Below are 7,722 nucleotides of genomic sequence, written 5' to 3'. Positions count from 1 at the left end.
TTTTCCCTGGAGCAAGTCCTCTACTTTTCCAATCTAAGTTATAAAAACATCATCTTAGATGAGATACAAACATAGGAAAAATGGTGCAGTTCAGTCTGACATTCAAATCATTCATCAGATTACACTGATGTAAACAGTGTAAAGTCAGGGACTAAAGGGTCACATTCATTTGATATTCCAACCATGCAACAGGTTGCCCATATACAGGGCTTTTCCCCAAACTCTTTGCACCTCTCGGGACAGCAAAATCGTATGGGAAATTGTACAAGACTACATACAGGGAAAATATCCATAACTTTCAGTTTATCATGGAAGTATCTCAACAAAGGTGTTTTCTCAGACCTTGATGTGTTGCTAATTAAAACTAGAAGCAAGAAATGACCCAATATGCACAGTAATTAAATCCTACTTTTCAACCTCTGGAAAGTTTTGTTCTTCATTTTGATTCTGACTTTGATGTAACATGATGGTTTTCCTTTCATTTGGGATTTCTTCTCCCAGCTCTATGCTGTTATTCTGAAAATGCTAGCCTTTGTGATAATTATAGATATTTTCTCAGCTATTCAGCCACAGGAAAAGTTAGTGGAATATCCAGGAAGGAGAAAGCAAAAGCCTCCAGGACTCCTCAGTTATCACCATCCTCTAAGGAGCTACAAGTCACAACCTACAGAAAAAAAAGTGCTTGTCAAAAAGGTGGGGGATCATTAATTCTGGATAGTCGCTAAAGAGGTAATGATTTATTCATGTGAAGCTCCCCTGAGAATTCAGCATGCCCAAATGGCAAAGGTACTTGTCAAGCTTGTTATTTGGGGGATAAAGGCTGCTGTCAACTCTTTTACAAGAGCTTCGATTACAGTAAGCTGGCACCGCTCTGATCTCAAGGGAGCTGTTTTATTTAATGAGCAGAGAAGCCGCTTTCCTCATTTCCAGCTGAGGCTGAAAAGAGCCTGTACACATTTCGAGTGATCGTTTTTCCATTCGCCACAAAAAATAAAGCCATCACTCCTAGCCGTTACCACACACAGCCATTTGAGCAATGGCTTTCTCCCCTGTAATTTAGCAGAGGAACCAGCCGGAATGCTGCCATGCCCATTCCCAGGGCTTCTGCCAAGGACCAGCGACCATGCTGGCTCTCCCTGTACTGTCGCACTCTTAATGCAAAGCAGCACCGCAACTGCTTATATTGGCAGCCTTCACATCAAATTAGCTGCCCTGTTTCAGGATAAGCTACTTTAATTTTATTGCCAGAGAGGGAAGAAAAAGGTACTAATATGATAGAACAGTCTCATTGGATTGGACTTGATTTAAGAATTTGATCTCTTCCTCATCACTTTCCCATCCAATTAGCATCTTCCTAACGATTGGGGTTTGAGCAGCGATTTTGCATCTGATAGTAAACAAGCTTGTTCATGCTCATCAGCAAAGTGACTGCCATAGAGGGTTAGGATGACAGTATTTATTAAACCAGTCACATGTGACTGTGTTACGGTGATGGCTGCAAGAAAGGGAATCTGCGTTTGATCTTTCAGGGTTTGCCCCAGGATCAGAGCAAGGCACTGATTGCTTGTTAATTATGATTGTTTGAAAAGAAAGATCAGTCCTTATCTCCCATAATTATCTCCTCCCAGACAACAGAGGAAGGTGTCTACTTTGATGAAAAAAAGTACACTCTAAGGGGTTGGGGGAAAAAAAAAAAAAAAAAAAGAATAGTGTCACTAAGTGTTATTCCTTAATACTGAAATGATGGAGCTTAAGCTTTAAAAAAAAAAAAAAAAAGAAATGGTTGAAAGGAAGGATGAAAATTTGTTCTAAGAATGTGTGCGCACTTGTGGATATACACAGGTGAAAATGCACAAGAACGATGTTCATTTTTGTTCAATTTCACTAGAAATCCTTACCATTTTGCTAATCCAACTCTGTGAGCAAAGCCTGTGACAAAGCAGTAGTGAATGTTTGGCTTTGGACAACAGGGTCTTTTGATCTGAGTTTGAAATCAATTACAAATTATTTTTAAAGCAATACATTTGGATTAGGTTTTCTAGTCAGTTAATTTTTCAAGTTTGTTTGCCTTCAACACGTCTTTAGCTCAAGCTAGTTCATTTTCACATTCTCCTGCAGACAACCCATTAGCACAGAAGTCAAAATGACTATGACAATCTCATAAAAAGCAGATATAATATAAAACTAATGAATGTGTCTCCATAATAAACTGAGAACACCACCAGAGAAAATACTGAAAGAAAAGGGAGCCCTGACAACACAGTGGCAAGGAAAATACTTGTTGCACCTGGACCATTTCAAGTTGGGGAACCAGCTGAGTCCTCAACGCTCATTTTCTGTAGTGGAGTGCTCACAGAGAAATATTAAAAGTGAAAAAAGTTTCTGAAGACTAGAAAGCTCTGTTTTAACTTGGTTTAAAATAAAGGGGCTGTGGGCTGCTTCTGCCCTAGAAGAAAATATCTTTCATGATTTAGACTTAAAGTTTCTTGAACTCTAAATTTGAAACAGCACATTTAAAGGCAGGTGGGTGGATGGGTGTGGAGGTGGGAAAGTGAAAAGACAAAGGGAAGAGAGCAGGGGAGAGCTCTTGGGAATCTGTTCACGGAGAGCTCTCAGAAATTTTTGAAGTTGAGGAGATATTATGTTAATATAAGTTCTAATTGCTAGGCAATAAACAACACCCACCTGCTGACTAAATGTCAGGACCAAACTTATCTCTAAATCTGCTTTGAAACAATGTCAGTCAGCGCTATTATCACAAACAGATTGAACCATTAATTTCAGTGTTAAAATAAAAATAAGCTAGGATTTTTAATTACCCGAAGCTGGAGACCTCAGGTATTAAAAAAAACCCAAAACAAACAAAACCCCAAGAAATCTGGTAGTAGGAGGTGAGAGCTGCAGTTAGTTGTGACTGTTTGTGAGGCAATTATTAAATAAAAACCCCTAGAACCACATCCGCATGCTGGTAACGGATGCACAGCAGTGCGGAGACTGGGTGAGACCAGGAGCATGCACAGCGGCGAGCGAGAACACGGCAAAGTCTTCCCCGAGCAGCGTTTGCCACCGAGACAGCAGGAGGAGAGGAAGCGAGGTGTTCCCAGCAGCCCAGGCACCCTCTGCGTGGGCAGGAGTTTGCATTTCCATCCACAGGCAGGAAAGCCCCCGCAGATGCCTGTTCGTGTGCCAACCGGAGGTTTTGACCATGCAGTAACTGCCTACACATTTTGCGCAGCTCAGGCATTGGATGAAGTCTTGAGGATCTGGCAGCTGCTAATATCACTAATGCTGATATGCAAAACAAAATCACGCATTAATGGCAATATTTGAAAGGAATGGTTATTCCTATTATTAGTAATGTATCAGGCTGAAAGTTTCTAGGGATTTAAAGTGTCTTGTCTGCAAGCAGGACCATCTCTATGCACAGGAATATACTGTTAACGAAAACGCTCACAGTAACTTTGGAAAACTAAAAAAATCCCCAAATCCAAAAACCAACCAACAACTCTCTTGATGTATTCAACCTTTGCCTTCCCTTGACAAGTGGCCTACATTGGGTAGGCTTCTACCCACATGCTGCGTATACATTATGGACCCTAAGCCAGGAAATAGTAAATCACAACCAAGACAGGGAAGCAATTCTGAACAGAAGCAAGGTAAAGCAACCTTGGTTTCAAATAAAAGAGATTACTTCAGATTCACCTTTTCATTGCATTAAACCAAAAGAATTAAGAGAGAAGTCTTCAGAGTTAACAAAATGCATCAGCATTTTGAAATTCAGTGTTTGGTGAACTGATGTCTGACCCCTACCCTCATCTTTCCTTGCAGGGCTGTCAGCCCTCTGTAAGATGCAGCAAAACAGGTCTCCTTTGCTCTAGAGATCAGATTTTGGACAGCAAGATGAAAGGAGTCTTGAACCCTCTGCTTGCTTCGAGTAAGACAAATGGATAGATGGATCAACATATAATTAAAACTCCATCTAATTCTAATGTTCAGTAAAATGCTATGGGGTTTCGACTTAGTCCACTATTGAGTTGGAAGGGCAATGCTTAATCCTACTGTTAGTTTTGGCTGCTGAGGTTCTCTCTATTCAGAAAACAGACTTTGTGCCTTTATTTAAAGAATCCTCTTTCTATGCAAATGCAACTCCTCTGAGAGAGGAGAAAGAACAGGGAACACAAGTTGATTTAAAACAGGCTATTCAATATTTTCCTAAAAAACAGTAATCACAGGTGTTTAAATAAGATTCTTAAAGTTATCTAAAGTCCATGGGACTTACATACCCAAGTACATCAAACCTCTGAGAATCTGAATCAAAATACATCACTGAGCTTTTCTCTACCTTCACTGAATGAGAATAACAACATGAATTAATACAAACATCATAAAGCCACACAGCCAGTCACTCTCAGTAAATAACAACTTTAGTTTATGAGATCCATCAGTGTTGTTGTGCAGCTGAGTCACACCTGTCTGGAATATAAACAGAACTGTGATTTAGCAGACAGGATTAGGAGCTACAGGCTTTTCGTGGAGTAGAAGGATGACCCAGCAGTGATGAAGCCATCTTTGGACTTGGGAAAACCAAATTCACCTCTCTGCTCTACTCCAGCCCTCATGCACAATCTTGGGAAAGACACCAAGGGTTCCCCTTCCTCGTAGGAGTGTTATGAGAATAAAGACATTATAAACTCAGATGCACTCTAGTACCACCGCAGAGGGGACCAGAAAAGTACGTAAATTCTTGCCATTATGGAAGGGAGCTTGGAAAGCTATTTCATATTTAATTCTCGATGTAGACAACATTTCACAGCAAGAATACATTTATGCAAGTTTTCTTAGCCAGTTTTGGGAGTGGATTAAGTGAAACCTGTGTGCAGGTTGACAGTATCCTTTTGGGAAGCTAATGTGAAATAGTTAATTTGCTTTAAATTCATCTTCTACCTTGCTGTGCAATAGCTTTCCTGTGTAGATAAACCATAAAAGAGAAAGAAATAGGCAACATCTATTAAGTAATTTTTGTAATAACCACTTTAACCATTATCCATCATGGAATTGGGAGTTACCTTTAAAAGCTTTTATCCTATTAGGATAAACAAAAAGGAATCAGGTGGTAAAATGTCACCACAAAAGGCAATCAATTGACAGATGGAGGGAAAACACATTTTAAAACAATGTATTTGAGAAGGATCATGGAAATGTACACTTCTGTCTCATTTTGGACAGCAAAGAGTAATCTATTGGGGCTCCCACAGGACACGTAAGTATCATCTAGCAGAAGGGCTAAAATGGAGTTTGTGGAGAAAAGCAGGTAGTCAAAGAAAGCAGATGTTAAACAGATCTGGAATATTCTGAGCCACCAATCTAACAGAGAAAGAAATATAACTCATGGAAAATCATACAGCTGAAGCAGGAACAATTGAAAAGCAATGACAATTATATGCTCCCAGAGCAGCAGAAGGTAAAGTACAAAAGTAGTTCTGAAGCTATAAGCTAGTAATAGTAAAGGTTGTTAGAAACAGCATGGTTATTTCCTTCAATTTCCATCCCAGCTGAAGTTATTTTTCTATTTATAAAAGATACTTGGCTTGTTATAATGAGACATTTCTTGTGTTTATAGATCTCTCAGTAGAAGCTGAAGAGTTTAGGTTTCTGTGAGAAATGAAGACTCCAAGGTTATATACAGGAAAACTATCTTTATATTATATCCATTAGGGATGAATTTATGCACTTAAAACCACCAAGTGCCTAAAGATGCAGACAAAGGTTTCCTGATTGCTCCCACTGATTTCAATACACTAGGTATTTATCAGCAGTGTTGGCTACCTCATTGCTTGTATAAATTTGGCCTGATTACTTGGTATTGCTTTTTAAGACACAAAAGACTCTTCTTGTGCTGAAAATAGTTCTCACCCAAAGAATTTGCTGCTTTTCTCAGCATATAGGGGGAAGATCCCTTACCTCCTGTGCCATTCTGGTTCTAAGAGAGGCAGGAGTAGCATGACAAAAAGAATATTGCTGGGGTGTCTATCAAACCACCCTGGAGCTGCTAAATCCAGCTGCATGGTGGGGCTTGAAAGCTTGCAGGGAGCATCTTTGACTTTCCAAAGTGGAATACATGTTTTCACACACAGGGATTCAGTTACTCCTGCAAGCACAGTCCCAAGAGCTATGAACTTCCACTCCAAGTTAGACATGCCAAAAATATTAAAGGCCTTTAATCTGACAACTTTATTTGGGTGCATCTAGTCTTGTCACTTACAGTTGATAAGTATCTGCCCTGCTGCTTGGCTAGTAGAGTATGCCATGATGTTTACTGCAGGGGGATGACTAAGAGCTAATTATACACTAGAACACTTTACATACGAAGTCTGCTCCTGCTTCAGTCTATCTGGTAACTTTTTTTTAATTTATGCCATAGGAAATGAACAGGTCATGAATAGTTCCCAGAGTTTGCACAGCAGTCCCATTTCACCTTCTGGAGACAGTGAAGATTGGCTAGTATTGGAAAAATACAGTGAGTTGATGCCTTCACTTGCTTGCGGTGAAGGTACTGCAGAACTACCGTGGGGACCTCATTGAGGAAATCAGTGCAGAAGCCCCAAAGCATTTAAAGTTTATAGATCTGAGCTTCTGCTAGCAGTATTCTCTGCTTCTCAAAGTGAGTGCATGAATCCTGGGAGAAGGAGGAAAGCCTCTTAGATTTGCTTGGGATGCTTCCTATTAACAGACTAATGGGTCCATGGTTGCGTAATCAGGAAGCTGCTTTGTGATATTTCCAGGAGTACTTTCCAGATTAGGTGTCTGAGACTTGTTAGAAATATTCCCTTATATCACCCTTCCCCACCTCACACTTGTGCTTGCAAGCAGCCAGCAGCTACAATCTGACCCCTAAATACACTGTTACCCTCTAGATGGTCTTAACGGCTGGATCTGAAGGACAGCTTGAAATGCCTGTAATTTTCAGCCTGTAAATTTCCTGTAATTAAACAGATTTCTTGTTCTTGTGCTGTTACTCTGGCACCTTTCACAATCGCTAACTGCAAACGAGAAGACTAAAGCGAATGGAAGAACAGAAGAGTGTGTCAATGTTACATCCATCTGCCCTGGGGCAGTCAGTTAGCAGAGGGTTGGTAGCTCCTCTCGCTCTCCTTGTTCGCTCTGTGCTGTACTGCTGGCACACCTCAACTATTCCCATCTAAGCTGGGCAGAGATAAACAGATGGTAGTGTCACATCAAATCCAACTTGGGAGCTAGCACTTCTCCAAAAATGAATCTTTCTCCTTTTTAAATTGTTTATTACTGTTTTCTCATCTTCCCTCAGTTGCATGGGTTCATTTACTAGCCTTCCCACAGATACATCAGCAGACTGAAGGGAAGTTTGCTGACAATTGAATCAGCTGCCTTCCCACCCGACTGTCATGTCCTCTGCCATGGTGATGACTTCAAAGTCAAAGCACAACTGAGAGCAGTGTGATCATCAATGACACAGAGGAGTGCAAATGGTGTACAGTCTTAGTTTCTTAGGTGAATAAAGTGTCCCTTGCACAAATCAGTTTGCAAGACTGCGTTTTTGCAAGTGGGCTGCATCAAGTCCTGTCTTAGAGATCTAATCCTCCCTGCTTCAGGGTTTTCTTTAAATCCTTTCTTTAAAATCTTGCTTCAGTTCTACATTAATTGAAAAGATGAGGAGTGGTGTCCTTAGTGTACACTTGATATTTA

This window comes from Harpia harpyja, chromosome 20, assembly GCF_026419915.1.
Source record: "Harpia harpyja isolate bHarHar1 chromosome 20, bHarHar1 primary haplotype, whole genome shotgun sequence".
In the NCBI taxonomy this organism is placed as follows: domain Eukaryota; kingdom Metazoa; phylum Chordata; class Aves; order Accipitriformes; family Accipitridae; genus Harpia; species Harpia harpyja.
This window is presented reverse-complemented; position numbering follows the sequence as displayed.